Here is a 17,978-nt window from a genome sequence, read left to right on the forward strand (position 1 = left end):
TAAAGGTTTATCAATTTTGTTTATCTTCTCAAAGAACCAGCTTATAGTTTTATTGATCTTTGGTATTGTTTTGTTTCTATTTCATTTATTTCTGCTCTGATCTTTATAACTTCTTTCCTTCTGCTAACTTTGGCTTTTGTTTGTTCTTCTTTCTCTAGTTCCTTTAGGCATAAGTTTAGATTGTTTATTTGAGATGTTTCTTGTTTCTTGAGGTAGGCTTGTATTGCTATAAACTTCTCTCTTAGAACTGCTTTTCCTGCACCACATAGGTTAGGATCATCGTGTTTTTGTTGTCATTTGTCTCTAGGTATTTTTTGATTACATATTTGATTTCTTCAGTGATCTCTTCGTTATTTAGTAATGTATTGTTTAGCCTCTATGTGTGTGTGTTTTTTACGTTTTTTTCCCTGTAACTGATTTCTAATCTCAAAGCGTTGTGGTCAGAAAAGACACTTGATATGATTTCAATTTTCTTAGATTTACTGAGGCTTGATTTGTGACCCAAGATGTGATCTATCCTGGAGAATGTTCTGTGTATATTTGAGAAGAAAGTGTAACCTGCTGTTTTTGGATGGAATGTCCTATAAATATCAATTAAATCTTTCTGGTCTATTGTGTCATTTAAAGCTTGTGTTTCCTTATTAATTTTCTGTTTGGATGATCTATCCATTGGTGTAAGTGTGGTGTTAAAGTCCCCCACTACTATTGTGTTACTGTGGATTTCCTCTTTTATAGCTGTTAGCAGTTGCCTTATGTATTGAGGTGCTCCTATGTTGGGTGCATATATATTTATAATTGTCATATCTTCTTCTTGGATTGGTCCCTTGATCATTATGTAGTGTCCTTCCTTGTCTCTTGTAACATTCTTTATTTTAAAGTCTATTTTATCTGATATGAGTATTGCTACTCCAGCTTTCTTCTGATTTCTGTTTGCATGGAATATCTTTTTCCATCCCCTCACTTTTAGTCTGTATGTGTCCCTAGGTCTGAGGTGGGTCTGTTGTAGACAGGATATATATGGGTCTTGTTGTTGTATCCATTCAGCAAGCCTGTGTCTTATGGCTGGAGCATTTAATCTATTCACGTTTAAGGTAATCATCAATATGTATGTTCCTATTACCATTTTCTCAATTGTTATGGGTTTGTTTTTGTAGGTCATTTTCTTCTCTTGTGTTTCCCACTTACAGAAGTTCCTTTAGCATTTGTTGTAGAGCTGGTTTGGTGGTGCTGAATTCTCTTAGCTTTTGCTTGTCTGTAAAGCTTTTGATTTCTCCATCAAATCTGAATGAGATCCTTGCCAGGCAGGGTAATCTTGGTTGTAGGTTCTTCCCTTTCATCACTAAATATGTCATGCCACTCCCTTCTGGTTTGTAGAGTTTCTGCTGAGAAATTAGCTGTTAACCTTATGGGAGTTCCCTTCTATGTTATTTGTTGCTTTTCCCTTGCTGCTTTCAATAATTTTTCTTTGTCTTTAATTTTTGTCAATTTGATTACTATGTGTCTTGGCGTGCTTCTCCTTGGGTTTATCCTGCCTGGGACTCTCTATGCTTCCTGGGCTTGGATGGCTATTTCCTTTCCCATGTTAGGGAAGTTTTCGACTATAATCTCTTCAAATATTTTCTCGGTTCCTTTCTCTCTCTCTTTTCCTTCTGGAACCCCTAAAATGCGAATGTTGTTGCATTTAATGTTGTCCCAGAGGTCTCTTAGGCTGTTTTCATTTCTTTTCATTCTTTTCTCTTGACTCTGTTCTGCAGCAATGAATTCCACCATTCTGTCTTCCAGGTCACTTATCCGTTCTTCTGCCTCATTTAGTCTGCTATTGATTCCTTCTAGTGTAGTTTTCATTTCAGTTATTGTAGTGTTCACCTCTGTTTGTTTGTTCTTTAATTCTTCTAGGTGTTTGTTAGACATTTCTTGCATCTTCTCGATCTGTGCCTCCATTCTTTTTCCAAGGTCCTGGATCATCTTCACTATCATTATTCTGAATTCTTTTTCTGGAAGGCTGCCTATCTCCACTTCATTTAGTTGTTTTTCTGGGGTTTTATCTTGTTCCTTCATCTGGTACATAGCCCTCTGCCTTTTCATCTTGTCTTTCTGTGAATGTGGGTTTTGTTCCACAGGCTGCAGAACTATAGTTCTTGTTGCTTCTTCTGTCTGCCCTCTGGTGGATGAGGCTATCTAAGAGGCTTGTGCAAGTTTCCTGATGGGAGGGACTGGTGGTGGGTAGAGCTGGCTGTTGCTCTGGTAGGCAGAGCTCAGTAAACTTTAATCCGCTTGTTTGCTGATGGGTGGGGCTGGGTTCCCTCCCTCTTGGTTGTTTGGCCTGAGGCGACCCAACACTGAAGCCTACCAGCTCTTTGGTGGGGCTAATGGCGGACTCTGGGAAGACTCACGCCAAGGAGTACTTCCCAGAACTTCTGCTGTCAGTGTCCTTGTCCCCGTGGTGAGCCATAGCCTCCCCCTGCCTCTGCAGGAGACCCTCCAACACTAGCAGGTAGGTCTGGTTCAGTCTCCTATGGGGTCACTGCTCCTTCCCCTGGGTCCTGATGTGCACATTACTTTGTGTGTGACCTCCAAGAGTGGAGTCTCTGTTTTCCCCAGTCCTGTTGAAGTCCTGCAATCAAATCCCACCAGCCTTCAAAGTCTGATTCTCTAGGAATTCCTCCTCCCATTGCCAGACCCCCTGTTTGGGAAGCCTGACGTGGGGCTCAGAACCTTCACTCCAGTGGGTGGATTTCTGTGGTATAAGTGTTCTCCAGTTTGTGAGTCACCCACCCAGCAGTTATGGGATTTGATTTTATTGTGATTGCGCCCCTCCTACCATCTCTTTGTGGATTCTCCTTTGTCTTTGGATGTGGGGTATCTTTTCTGGTGAGTTCCAGTGTCTTCCTGTTGATGACTGTTCAGCAGTTAGTTGTGATACCGGTGCTCTTGCAAGAGGGAGTGTACGTCCTTCCACTCTGCCATCTTGAACTAATCCTGCACTTTCATTCTGTTGATTGTTTCCTTCACTATGCAGAAGCTTTTTAGCCTGATGTAGTACTTGTTTTTGTTTTTATTTCCCTTGCCAGAGGAGACATATCCAAAAAAACATTGCTAATATGAATGTCAAAGAGCGTACTGCATATGTTTTCTTCCAGGAGTTTTATGGTTTCAGGTCTGACATTTAAGTCTTTCATCCATTTTGAGTTTATTTTTCCTTATGGTGTGAGAAAGTAGTTCAGTTTGATTCTTTTGCATGTAGCTGTCCAGTTTTCCCAACACCATTTATTGAAGATGCTGTCTTCTTCCCATTGTATATTCTTGGGTTTTTTGTTGTAGATTAATTGACCCCATAAGTGTGGGTTCATTTCTGGGCTCTCTATTCTGTTCCATTGATCTATGTATCTGTTTCTGTGCTGGTACCATACTGTTTACTTACTGTAGCTTTGCAGTATAGTTTGAAATGAGGCAGCATGATACCTCCAGCTTTGTTTTTCTTTCTCAAAATTGTTTTGGCTACTCAGAGTCTTTTGTGTTTTCATACAAATTTTAGAATTATCTGCTGTAATTCTGTGAAACATGCCATTGGAATTTTGATAGTGATTTCACCGAATCTGTAGATTGCCTTGTGTAGTCTGGGCATTTTAACAAATTAATTCTTCCAATCCATGAGCAAGGTGTATGATTCCATTTGTTTCTGTCATCTGAAATTTCTTTCATCAATTCTTATAGTTTTCCTAGTACAGGTCTTTTATCTCCTTGGTTAGATTTATTCCTAGGTATTTTATTATTTTTGATGCTATCGTAAATGGGATTGTTTTCTTAATTGCTCTTTCTGATAGTTCATTACTAGTGTATAGAAATACAAAAGATTTCTGTACCTTAATTTGTATCCTGCAACTTTACTGAACTCATTGAGTAGTTTTAATAGTTTTTTTGATGGCCTCTTTAGAATATTCTAATTATAGTATCATGTCATCTCTAAACAGTGACAGTTTTGCTTTTCTTTCTAATTTGGATTACTTTTATTTCTTTTTCTTGCCAGATTGTTGTGGCTTGGACTGCCAACAATATGTTGAATAAAAGTGGTGAGAGTGGGCATCCTTGTCTTGTTCCTGATCCTAGAGGAAATGCTTTTAGCATGCTGAAAGCTGTGGGTTTGATGCTGGCTTACATGGCTTTTATTATGTTGAGGTACATTGCTTCTTGTTTCATGAGGTAGGCTTGTATAAAATTCCCTCTTAAAACTGCTTTTGCTGTATTCTATAGATTTTGAATCATTGTGTTACCATTTTCCTTTGTCGCCAGGTATTTTCTGATTTCCTCTTTGATTTCTTCAGTGACACATTATTTGTTCAGTAGTATTGTTTAGCCTCCATGTGTGTTTTTTGCATTTTTTTTTCTTGTAGTTGATTTCTATTCTCATACCTTTGTGGTTGGTTGGGAAAGATGCTTGATATGATTTCAGTCTTCCTAAATTTATTGAGACATGCCTAGCTTGTGATCTATCTTGGAGAATGTTCTATATGCACTTGAAAAGAATGTGTATTTTGCTGCTTTTGGTCGAATGTTCTACATATATATCTATTAAGCCTGTGTGGCCTAATGTGTCATTAAAGGTCAACGTTTCCTTATTAATTTTCTATCTGAATGATCTGTCCATTGATGTAAGTGGGGTGTTAATGTCCCCTACTATTATTGTGTTACTGTCAATTTCTCCCTTTATGTTTGTTGATATTTGCTTTATGTAATCAGTTGCTCCTTTCTTGGGTACATATATATTTATAATTGTTACAGCTTCTTGCTGGATTGATCCCTTTATCATTATGTAATGTCCTTCTTTGTCTCTTGTTACAGTCTTTATTTTAAAGTCTATTTTGTGTGATATGAGTATTGCTACCCCAGCTTTCTTTTTGTTTCCATTTGCATGGAGTACATTTTTCCATCCCCTTCACTTTTAGTCTGTGTGCATCTTTAGAGCTGACGTGAGTCTCCTGAAGGCAGCATATATATGGGTCTTGTTTTGTATCCATTCAGTCACTCTTTGTCTTCTGGTTGTAGCATTTAGTCCATTTACATTTAAAGTAATTACTGATAGCTATGTACTTATTTCCATTTTGTTCATGGTTTTTCGGTTGTTTCGTAGTTCTTGTTTTTTCCTTTCTTCTTCTTTTGCTCTCTTTCTTTGTGATTTAATGACTACGGTTAGTTATGTTTGGATTCCTTTCTCTCTCTCTCTCTCTCTCTCTTTTTGTGTCAGTTATAGACTATTGGTTTGTGGTTACTGTGGGGTTCATATGTAACTATATCTATATCTATATAGACATATATGATTATGTGGGTGATCTCTTAAGTTCGAATGCTTTCTAAAACCCTGCAATTTTACCCTCCTCTGTGGGCTGCACAGACCTTTCTTTTGTTGCAGATCAACTGCTGTGGGTATGCTGGTGTGCAGGGGCTCGTTCTCATCCCTTCTGGCTGCAAGGCCCTGCCTCCTGTCTTAAGCCTCTGACATCAAATCTGGTCAAATACCTGAGCAGCAAATATCAATATAAGAGTTCAGTCACTGGCATCAACATTTACATCATTAGGACAGAGTAATTTCAAAGGAAAATAATTATTTTAAAAATTGTTTAAAGTTTTAGGTTACCTAAATATGTGTGCTTCCATTTTGTCATCAAATGATAGTTGGGGATTATAAAAACCAAATTTCGGGATTGTCTGGTGGTGAGATCAGAAAAGCCAAAGAGAAGAATTAATTGCTTGGGAAAATCTCCAAGAAAAATCCATCTGAAATGAGGGATTACTTTTTCTCTTGACTCAGAAATATAGAGGCACGAAAAAGAATTTCAACATGATTTGACCCTAGCCGGAGCCAGAATTCATTTTTATGTTTCTGTTGATGGCCAACAATTTAAAAAAAATTATAAGATGGAAATTTCTAACAACTGTGGTGACTAGCCACTTTTTATAATACTGGTATTTCAGATGAACAAAACCATTATTTAAATAGGTTCTCTCTCCATCAGACAGGAAAAATCACCAAAGCAAATAACCACACTCAACTTGTGTGAAGCATGCCCCAGCCTGAGGACGCTAAGATGGTAAAAGCACCTTACATGCCCAGGTGTCACCCACCACCTCCTCTGCACAGCTCAGCACTGCTTAAAACCGTCTCCTCGATGCTCAAAGATTTCAACATTTAAGTCACAGTATCAACATATGCTTTTATTAACATCTGGAGCACTCAGCATTTGGTTGAGAGATGGGGTTGATAGCATTATTTTATCCCTAAACTCTTTAATAATATTCTCACTTTATGGTCACTCCTTTACACACAGATCTATCCCCCACTCCTCCTTCCCTATTCCAGTTATCCTCCAAGGTGCAGTCCGAATTACCTTTCTCAAAACCAAATTTGAGGGGCTTCCCTGGTGGCGCAGTGGTTGAGAGTCTGCCTGCCAATGCAGGGGACACGGGTTCGAGCCCTGGTCTGGGAAGATCCCACATGCCGTGGAGCAACTGGGCCCGTGAGCCACAACTACTGAGCCTGCGCGTCTGGAGCCGGTGCTCCGCAACAAGAGAGGCCGCGATAGTGAGAGGCCCGCGCACCGCGATGAAGAGTGGCCCCCGCTTGCCGCAACTAGAGAAAGCCCTCGCACAGAAACGAAGACCTAACACAGCCAACAATAAATAAATAAATAAATAAATAAATAAATTTATTTTAAAAACCCACCAAATTTGATCAGGTCATTGTGCTGCTTAAAGGCCTCTTATGATTTTCACCACTTACAGCATAAAATCCAAATGACTTTACTTTAGAGAACCAGGCTCTTCTCTGTCTGGTTCCAACCCTCCTCTGAGTCTGTGTCAACCTGAATCCCCTACAACTGGGCCAGACTGACCTAGGCCTTTGTGACTCTAGACCCTGCTCAAAGGTCCCGTCTGAGCCAGACTGACCTAGGCCTTTGTGACTCTAGACCCTGCTCAAAGGTCCCCCCGTCTGAGCCAGACTGACCTAGGCCTTTGTGACTCTAGACCCTGCTCAAAGGTCCCCCCGTCTGAGCCAGACTGACCTAGGCCTTTGTGACTCTAGACCCTGCTCAAAGGTCCCCACGTCTGAGCCAGACTGACCTAGGCCTTTGTGACTCTAGACCCTGCTCAAAGGTCCCCCCGTCTGAGCCAGACTGACCTAGGCCTTTGTGACTCTAGACCCTGCTCAAAGGTCCCCACGTCTGAGCCAGACTGACCTAGGCCTTTGTGACTCTAGACCCTGCTCAAAGGTCCCCACGTCTGAGCCAGACTGACCTAGGCCTTTGTGACTCTAGACCCTGCTCAAAGGTCCCCACGTCTGAGCCAGACTGACCTAGGCCTTTGTGACTCTAGACCCTGCTCAAAGGTCCCCCCGTCTGAGCCAGACTGACCTAGGCCTTTGTGACTCTAGACCCTGCTCAAAGGTCCCCACGTCTGAGCCAGACTGACCTAGGCCTTTGTGACTCTAGACCCTGCTCAAAGGTCCCCCCGTCTGGAGCCTTCCTCACCTTGCAGTGGAGAATCAGTCACTTCCTCTGTTGTAACCAATTGTTCTTTTTACCCATTTCTATTTTACCATCATACTGATGGATCACATAATTTCTAGTTCTGCTTACTTTTGGTTCTCTCACTCACTTTTGGTTCTTTCTCTCTCCAGGCAAGAAACTTGGTCTTTTAATTCAGAAAATTATTTGAAATTTTACTTTAGGTTAAAAATGGGAAAAGATAGTCAGAATAATCCAAATGAGATGAGGGAGGAGGCTAGGGCGTACAGCCTAGAACATAATAGGTACTAAAGAAATGCTGGTTTAGTGCACAGGGTTTAAAGCAAAATTTGCGTCAAAAGTGAAATATAAATAACGGATTGCGTGAGATCTAGGAGACAGTGATGACTACATCTTAGGTTAGGTGCAGATGACCTAAAACACTACCATAGGAAGCTGTTTGGAGGCATTAGTCCCTACTGCTTTTGCCTCTAGAGATCATTAGTGAAGGAGTCAGTCATTGCTAAACGACTTTGTAATTAAAATATGTTAGTGTTGAATAACTGACTGGTCACCGCAGTAACTCTCTCTTGTTTTATGATCCTATTCATTTTTAATGTTGGCTACAAACTCATGCTTTATGTTAATGATCAGCCTGCTTTGATATTAGGTAAGAGTATTTACTTTAATAACATAAATATTTGATGATCCCAGATTCAGAAGGGTAGTTGAAGCTACCCTTCTGGAGAAAACGAGGATGAGTGGGGAAAAAAAGAGGCAAAAGTTAGCAAATAGTCATTTTATTTTAGATCTTGAAACTTGTGCTCGACACCACTTGATTACACTTGCTTTTAAAGATCTTTCAAAGGATGAAAAATTGTTTTTGGAATTTTATACTGCTAAAATTAAAAGATTGATTGGAGCCAGAGTACTTTAATGTCTCTATGCAAGCACTGAATTTATACGCTAATATCTGCATCTAGTCATTCGTTTCGCACAGTTGATAGCTTTATTTTGCACCTCTGTTCTCCCAGGCATTGAGTACCTCTTTTGTTCCAGACATTGGGGTGGGAGTGGTGAACAGAACAAGGCCCACTTTTAAGGAGTTTGCATTCTGGGGACGGAAACCAACAATGAAAAAACAGTCACAAGTATGCAAAAAAATAAATAAAATCATGATAATGCTATAGAGCTGACAAAACAAGACTGCATGTGGAGTAGGTAACCGGATTGGGTTACTTTGGGTTGGGTGGCCGGGTCATTTAGTTCATCTGCACGTTTTTTGAGCATCCACTACTTGCTAGGCAGTGTGGTACAAACTAGGAAATATAGAGACCACTAACATACATTCCCGATTCTTAGATAGTTTTCAGTCTAGCAGAAATAAAATGTTTGGAAATCAACGATCACACTGTTATCAACCATCCACTGCTACAGACCACCCCCTGGGAGCTGTGCTGGACCCCAGAACACAGAGGAAGGGAGTGTAACAGCTCCTGGGGGGTCGGGGAAAACTTCCAGGGAGAGGGGGCATGAGACTTAACAAACGAGTAAGAATTACCACGGTGGTGAAGGGAAGTGGTAGCACCAGGCTTTCAAATAGAAGAATTACCATTTGTGAAAACACAGAGGCAGTGTTCCTGGAAAGTGTGAATGGTTTGCTATTGCTGTAGCGTAAAGTGTGACTGTGAGTGTGTGTGTGAGTGTGTGTGTACACATGTGCACACAGGTATGCATACACCCATTGCTACCTGTGTGGGCACCTTTAAGGGAAACTGGTGCAGAAATAAGCCTAGAGAAACAGGAAGCACCAGAGAGATGTGAGAAGGCTGTGTGCGGCAAGGTTAAGAACTGCATCTTCTAAGTCTGAAAATCATTTGGAATTTTACTTTAAGTTAAAAGCAGGAAAAGAGAATAATCCAAATATTACAGATTTTATGTACTGAGAAGATGTCAAAATTCATAGAGTTAAGGCGAAAAATGAAGTTTACAATTATTAAATCAACTTATATTTTAAATAAAATATTCTCAATTTGCTCTATTATAACAGTCTTAAAATTTGTTTCAACCTGCAGCAACATTATTTTTCTATCTACACTGCATAAAAGTTTCCTTTATTAAAATTTTGGCTAATTTAAAAAATTTTGAACCTTTGATGAATAGGTTTGTAAGGCTTAAAGATTTCTTTAACATAGCTTGATAAAAAGGAGAGTAGAAAAATTTGGATGAAGAATATGCTAAACCATCATCTGACACAGGTTTTTATCCCTGTGATTTATTTGACCTAAGAATGACACCTCCCATGTCATCCTTATGAGCTAAGGATGCGCTGATGCCTTTCACTTGAAAAGCCCATAATATCGAGCAGAATGCAGCGTGTGCTTCTGAATTGGCAGAATGGATAAACTCGAACCCACTTATACCAGCTTTCCTACCACAGTGCAATAAATGCATTGATGAAATGCTGGAGAGGGTGTGGAGAAAAGGCAACCCCCCTACACTGTTGGTGAGAATGTAAATTGGTGCAGCTACTGTGGAAACAGTATGAAGGTTCCTTAAAAAACTAAAAAGTAGAGTTACCATATGATCTTGCAATCCCACTCTGGGCATATATTTGGAGAAAACTATAACTCAAAATGATACATGCATCCCAATGTTCATTGCAGCACTGTTTACATACAATAGCCAAGACATGGAAACAACCTAAATGCCCATCAACAGATGAATGGGTAAAGAAGATGTGGTACATATATAAAATGGAATATTACTCAGCCATAAAAAGAATGAAATAATGCCATTTGCAGCAACATGGATGGACCTAGAGATTATCATACTAGGTGAAGTAAGTCAGAAAGAGAAAGACAAATACCATATGATATCACTTGTATGTGGAATCTAAAAAATGATACAGATGAACTTATTTACAAAACAGAAACAGACTCACAGACAGAAAACAAACTTATGGTTACAAAGGGGAAAAGGGGCGAGGGATAAATTGGGAATTTGGGATTAACAGACACAAACTGCTATATATAAAATAGATAAATATCAAGGTCCTACTGTATAGCACAAGGAACTATATTCAGTATCCTATAATAAACCATAATCGAAAAGAATATGAAGAAGAATATCTATCATCTATCTACCTATCTATCTATCTATATCTGAATCACTTTGCTGTACACTTGAAACTAACACAACATTGTAAATCAACTCTACTTCAATTAAAAATAAATAAATAAATGCATCGATAAAAAGCCAGGTTTTAGGTAAGATTGCTCAGTAAAAAAATCAGGGCTTATGTTAAAAATAGAGAAATAGAGTTAGGGCAAACCACTCTGAGCTTATGGACCTTTCTAAACAGAAATCTAACACAGACAACAATCCTAATAAGATATTAGTACAGTTAAGAAGAGATGCTGAGTTCTCACAGGGAGCTGCTTCAGCAGTCCTGGCCGTCACCTACATCAATGTGGAGAGAGCCTGATGGGGGGTGTCGGGAGGGTGCAGGCCACTGGGTTTGGAGACAAGGGCCCTGCATCACACGTCATAGGTAGAGAGGCGCAGGGTTTGCACAAAATACAGTGGTGCTAAAGATGTATCGCTTTACATTTGTGTCGTTTGCACAGGTTGGGAAGAATCGTCCCATAGGCACTTGCAAGGCAGAGCGAGTTTCCAAAATAAAGAAGGCGCCATGGCAGTGTGCGCCCCTTCAGGCTTGCTGCGTTCAGCTAGGCTGATGTGCTTTACGCTCAGCCGCTGCCGTTTTGGAAAAATCATCTTTAACTTCCCTGTTACGTTGACATCATTACCCAATTGAGCATCACATATGAGGCAATTTGCACTACGGAATTGTGAAGAAAGAGAACAAATTGCATTTGCATAATCCTCAAAATTCTCCACCTGATTTAAGTAGAAAAATGGTTTTGAGGAACTATGACAGACAGGGATAGGGAAGGTATGAGTGTCAGTGTACAGCTGGTGTGTATTGTGGGTTAGGGCCTCTGGCTCACAGCATCCCTGATAGGTGCTTAACGAATATTCGATGAGTGAATAAATGAATGAATGAATGAATCGATGAGCAGCTCAAGGTAAAAGATATCCTTCAGGCTGCAGAGGGGACTCAAGGAAGCACTTGTCCTCTGAACGTCCCCTCTGAAGTTTCCCCTTTCTGACCCCAGCCCGGAGCTCTTTCCTGGGCTCTACAAGCAGACAAGCTTCCCAACCTGGTCACACACTTGCCTGCCTGAGCGGTGGGATGCCCATCCCTGCCTGGCTACAGTGACCCTGAACATGCAAGCTCCACTGTGGGGGACCCCAGGGCAAAGCCAGTGAGTGACCCAGGAAGCAGCTTGCAGGAGAGACGCAGATGGGTTGGCCCAGAGGGGCAGAACCCTGCAGCCCCCGTCAGATTCACAGGTGTGTCATCAGGTCACATGTTCCCCCGTTATTAGCACCATCCATGAAGTCAAAGAGGCCAAAGAGGCAGGACGCCCTCCCCACCCCCCACCCCCAACCCGTGCAGGACGCCCTCTGGCCAGGCTGGGATTGTTCTTTTCTTTGAAGGCTGCACTTGATGTCGATTTGTACTTGATGCCACCTGATTTAAGGGAGTAAAGTTCAGGAGAGTTAGGGGTGGGCAGTGGGGGCCAGAGTGAGTCCTCCCTCCTGCCTGCACACCCAGGGCTGGTGCTCCTCCACTCCCGGCCTCACCCTAGGGTGTCTCGGTTGAGGCTGCTCTGTTTCCGGAGCAGGCTGTCCAGGGTTTCTCTGGATGCACAGGTCTTGCAGCACCGACACACCTGCAGTCTCCAGTAGCCGCAGCCGGAGGGCCGGCCACACTCGCAAGTCTCCATTCTGTTCTTCATTTTCCAGTGTGTTCTGTGGATTCATTATGATTTCCAGCCCCAGAGGAAGCCAGGCCTGCAGCATTCTCCTGGAATCCAGCCTGTAATGTTGTTTGTCAAGCTGCCATTTACAGCTTGGAAATTTTTTCTCTACTTTGCAGAAGCATGATGTGTCTTTTCACCTTAATCGTGACCCTTGATATAGGCCTGCATGGGAACAGGGAACCCCCATATTCCAACCCAATATTCAATATCTGAGCATGAGGTAGGCCTGCAGGGGAACAGGGACCCCCATATTCCAACCCAATATTCAATATCTGAGCATGAAGTAGGCCTGCAGGGGAACAGGGAACCCCCATATTCCAACCCAATATTCAATATCTGAGCACGAGGTAGGCCTGCAGGGGAACAGATATTCAATATCTGAGCACGAGGTAGGCCTGCAGGGGAACAGGGAACCCCCATATTCCAACCCAATATTCAATATCTGAGCATGAGGTAGGTCTGCAGGGGAACAGGGAACCCCCATATTCCAACCCAATATTCGATATCTGAGGGTGACACAGACCTGCACAGGAACAGGGGGCCACCCCATCGCTTCCAGCTTTGCCTTTATATAGTTCCAACCCCAAATTCCCTATATAAGTGTGATCAGTAGTACCTATATTGAAAATAGATTTTGGTAATCTTATCCATAGTTTTCATGAGAAATCAATGACTTGACATAGGTTTATTCTCTCTGTCCATATATGTTAAAGTGGGAATTAAAATGTCAAATTAACCCATTTTTCTTTCATCTCCTAATTTCATAATTTATTCTCTATAAATGCATGATTTCAAGGCTTTTCATTTTTTTCTGTGTCAGAGCCTGTAGACAGGAATGTGCTGTAGATCTGCTTCCAGGGCAGGACAGTGCCTTACTCATATCTGGGGCTCCAGTCCCCGGCACAGGGGCTGGAAGGTAGGAGGCACTTCATATAAATTGAGTTAAAACTGCAGCGAATTAAGGCCCGGAGCCCGGGGAATCAGGAGAGGGGGAATGACGTCGACTGCTCCCTGAGGGCTGCCACCAGAGACTCCCTACTCCGGTCCATTCTAAGTCAGGCACTGCATCGGGGCTTAATTTTGGTGCCATATCTATGATACTGTGAACAGTTCAATACTAATGCTGTGCAATTAAACCACTGGCCGTCTTGCCGTCTTCTTTCATCAAATTTCTTGATAATTTGCCGCCAGCTCCCACTGTACGGAGTGCTGTTGCTGAGTCAGCTTTGGATCCTGTGCTCCAGAGATGTACAGTCTGAGCCATGCCTCACTTTCCTCCACCCCCCTGGCTTCCTGTCCCTCAGTCACCCTGGTCCCCTTGCCCTTCCGAGGCTTCTACCCTGGATGCCCCATCTGCCGGGAACGTTCTCTCCTCTCATCGCTGCCCGGCGGGGTGCCCCACCTCACTGAGGTCTCTGCTAGGAGCTGCCCTGTCCGGTGGACCTCTCTGAACACACGACGGAAACACCCAGTTATTTATTCCTTTTTCCTGCTTTACTTTTATTTTTTAACACTTGATTGGTTCATTTGCTTACTCTATGTCTTCCCAGCACGAATGTGCGTTCCACCAGGACAGAGTTTCGCCTGCTTTGCTCATTGCCGTATCCTCAGCTTCCCCCAAAAAGCCTCACGGACACTGGGAGCCACAGAAATGCTGTGGAGTAAACGAAGAAGGGAGGAGATTCACCGTCAAGCGGCTGCTGCTGCGGGAAGCCCAGGGAAGAGCCAGTTCATCCCAGGCAGAAGCAGGTGTCTGAGCAGGTTTCAAACGGTGGAAATCACTTAAGCCTGGAAAGGTGGTAAGGGAAGGGCGTTCTTCCTTCTGCTGCAACCCCGCTTGGACTCTACCATTTTCTAGCAACCCTCTACCACCACCCTGTTGCTCTCTTTCCCTCTCAGCTGAGTATGCCTTTGTGGCGTCAAAGGGCACAGCGGGTCCGCGTCAGCGTGGGCCTGGCCAAGGGCTGCTCATCACGTCCCGACACAGCACCGGGCAGAGCGGTTCTGTGACGCACACTGGACCACCCGGTGAGACACCGGTGCTCACGTCGGAAGTGTGGAAGCTCTTCGCTTCCGTACTTGTGAATAGAGACGTGGTCCTGTTCAGGCATAATTCCATTGTCTTCAATTTGAACAAGTCTTCCCTCTGAATGTGAAGTACTTTGCACAGAGCAACTCCCCTCCTGTATCATCATCCCTCGGTTAGGATTCAGTGTAGGTGCAAACTGCTCCTGCATTTTCTTTTCCGCCATTAGCAGACTGATGAGCCTCCATGAATCATTTTAAAGTTTATTTGCATTTTCCTTGACGAAAGACAAGCAAAGGAAAATAACTGCAGTTTCCAGTGTTGGCTGGGATATTCTGAGCGCTTTCTGTAGGAAATTACAGGGATGTGATAAACAGACAGGAGCACTGCTCATTCCTCAGTTCCGATCACTTCACATCTCCTACCCATGGAAGACTGAAGACCCTCCAACGGATCCTTGTCCTGACATTCTGTTATCCTGTCTTACAATGTTCATGCCAGAGCTTTAAATGTAAAGATCTCATGTAATCTTCTACATCAAATCCATATAATTTTATGCGCAAGTCTTTCTACTTTGCAAGGATGGGTAAATGTGTCTGTGGCTGATTCCCCACTCTGCCAATACTGACAGATGGGAAATGGTAACAACCTGTCTAATTCTTCAATACCGTGTTACATAATAGGTAGTTTACAGCAATTAAAAACACACACACACACACACACAAAAACCCCGCATGTATCCACATTAGAAAAAGAAAACAAACATGGAACACAGATTAATTATGTAGTTATTAGCTTTTCAAGGGGGACTACACTTAACAAAAGGATGCACTACAGATTTTCTTTAAATAGTAAGCTACACTAGTGCATTGAAGATGTAATTAGATCTGCCTAAATTGGATTTGTACACATTTCAGGAACTGATTCATTGTGCACAGAAACAGCAAACCCATGTTTGCTTTGCTACACAAAGCAAAACCAGCAAATATGCATAAACTCTATCCAGAAGGTGCCAAACAGCTAAGATGTTTGGGAAAACCTGGATCTCTGACCATGTGTTTGAGTCTCGTCCAGACGTTTAGCACAATCCATTTGTGGTTGGGAGCCGTTCTAACACAGCAGGAGGGAAGAGGAGCAAACACACTGAGATATTCTCTTCTTGCTAAAACTGATAACGACATTCCTTTTACTGCTTGTGGGCGGGCAATTTTAGAAATGACCACCTTCAATGAAAAGTTTGCAAATGATATACATCATTTTCATTAAGAGAGGTCATCAGGTGAAGATTTGTCACCGGAAATATGTACAAATCATCATGTTGGACAATCTACATTTAAAGGCTAAAACTGAATACTTTAAAATTAATCTGGAAGACCAGAAGATATCCAATACAAAGGAAATGCACTCCAAAACAGCACTGCTGTTAAGAAGGTGGGATATGAAATGCAGAAACATACCACCTCAGGCTCGTGAAATCAAAACAAACCGAAACAAAACTTTCCACAGTAGTTTAACTGGAGCTAGGAGCGCTCCCTTCACCAGCACCGCGCTCAGCTCACCTGCACAAAGCGAGCTGGGACTGTTTACCCCACAGATTGGGCTGCTGATTGTTTACAAAATCGGATTTGCAATTCCTGACACAAAGAACTGCTAGTGGTGTGAAGGGATACACCCATCTGTGCTAACTTTGTAGATGGACTCTGTAAGAAGAAAGAAACTCTAAATGAGAGGGTCGCGGGCATCACTTGGCATATATGGAACCACAAGGAAGCCTCAGCCGGCAGAGCTTCCCTGAGCCCTGGAAACACACTGGGGAGACCCATCGGTCTCGACTGAGGCGCAGGAGGGTGCGAGGCGGCGGCCAAGCCTGGGACGCAGCCTGGGCTCTTGCACAACTTGGTACGGTAAAATGGGAGGAATAATACTTACATTGCAAGGTTTTTTGTGTTTCTTTTGTTTTAATAAGAAATCAGAGAGTCTGATACGTGAAAGGTACTTAAAAAAATGCTAGTTCCCTTACAGTTCTGAAGAATTTACAAAACCGAGGAAATCAACACCAGCTTTTCACTGTCCCTGGCACTTGGGCACATGGCTTTGCACTGTCCTCTTGAGTTCATAAATTCTGTGCCCAGAGTGAGCTGAGCAAGCCGCTCTGTTAGATCCCGGGCTACCCCTCAGCAGTGCTCCTCCCAGCCAGCTGACGCTGAGGGGAGAGCTTTGAAAGCCGTGAGCGTGGTCATCAGATGCATTTACCAGAAAACTACAAGAGGAGAAATCTGTTTCCTTAGTCACCAAACAGAAGAGATTATTGTGCACGTGAGCAACGCACTGAATGCGCACCAATGAGTCACCTCCGGTTGGATGGACACGCCTGTGTGAAGAGCTGCCGTAATTTACAGTGTTTGTGGTGAGATACTTGTTTTTCTACGACAAAAGTACGATATGATCGCAAATGCAGCCTTTTCCAGTACCCCCGGTTCACTGCCCTTGTGCCCCCATTAGGCTCCACTGTATATGTTAGAGCCAGTGACCGTAATATCTGATGCCATTCTGTGTGCTGAGCCCAGGGCTAAGCACTGGCATTTAATCCTCACAGCAACTTTATGAAGTAGCAGACATTACTACCCACTTTTAACAGATGAGAAAACCAAGACACAGAGAAGTGGTTTCCTGAACTCACTAGCAGGGGGAGTGCAGTTCTGGATGAGAACGATGAGAGCCTCCCCTTGGGGTGGGGGACAGAGAGTGGAGGACTCCGTGGGGACCCCAGGAGGTGAGGAGGCACCTGCCCCTAACATGCTGGCGCGCTCAAGGAAGCAAGTGGAAAGCGCGAGTGTCAAGGAGGTGAGTGCCCTGGAAGCTTGTCCAGGGGCCGCTTTGCCTAAACGCGCTCCCTGTCGGAAGCGTCGGTGTCTTCTACTTGCCAGAAATAGGATTAGTTAGAATGTGGGAATATCTTTCAAAGTGTTTAAAAAACCCCAAAATGGACAGAGTTATGAAAACATACGCAACTGTGATATGTGATTTACACATAAGTCTTCAAAATTTACACCTCTGTGTTGTATTTGTGCCCAAAAGTGTACAAAAGTGACTTTATTGTAAATTGTTGCAGACATTTAAAAGCCATTCCTATTACTATTTGGATGGCAATTCTTTAGATATGCTTCATCTTGGGAACTAAAAACACTGCTAGTCAGAATTGTGTTCTATGTATTCTGTTTGGTTAAATTCAGAGGATAGACAGACAGAAATCAGATTAACTGTTTCAAAAACACATGCTAAAAGAATAAATACAATAGTCCCTAAATAATTAAGATTTCTCTTAGTTTTTTTCCAGTATTCTACAACTGATTGAACTTTTATAATATACTATATGAACTGACAGTGAAAAGAATTAAAATACACATGCTTTTCCAGCTTATTACTAAATAAGAAAAAGAAAAAAACAAAGGCTATACTTGATCTTTTTTTGTCCAAATAAAACACAACAGTCTTTGGAGAAAACACTGATGAAAAGAATAACATCAGTAAAACCTTAGACCCACAACACAGTCCAAATAT

General features: G+C 42.4%; 1 protein-coding gene across 5 annotated transcripts in view; it reads right to left on the reverse strand.

Annotated features, from left to right (window-relative positions):
• The window catches only part of KCNQ5 (potassium voltage-gated channel subfamily Q member 5), a 571,236-nt gene that overhangs the window by 177,651 nt on the left and 375,607 nt on the right, over positions 1–17,978 (reverse strand). The window lies entirely within an intron of this gene.

This window comes from Balaenoptera musculus, chromosome 12, assembly GCF_009873245.2.
Source record: "Balaenoptera musculus isolate JJ_BM4_2016_0621 chromosome 12, mBalMus1.pri.v3, whole genome shotgun sequence".
Lineage (NCBI taxonomy): Eukaryota > Metazoa > Chordata > Mammalia > Artiodactyla > Balaenopteridae > Balaenoptera > Balaenoptera musculus.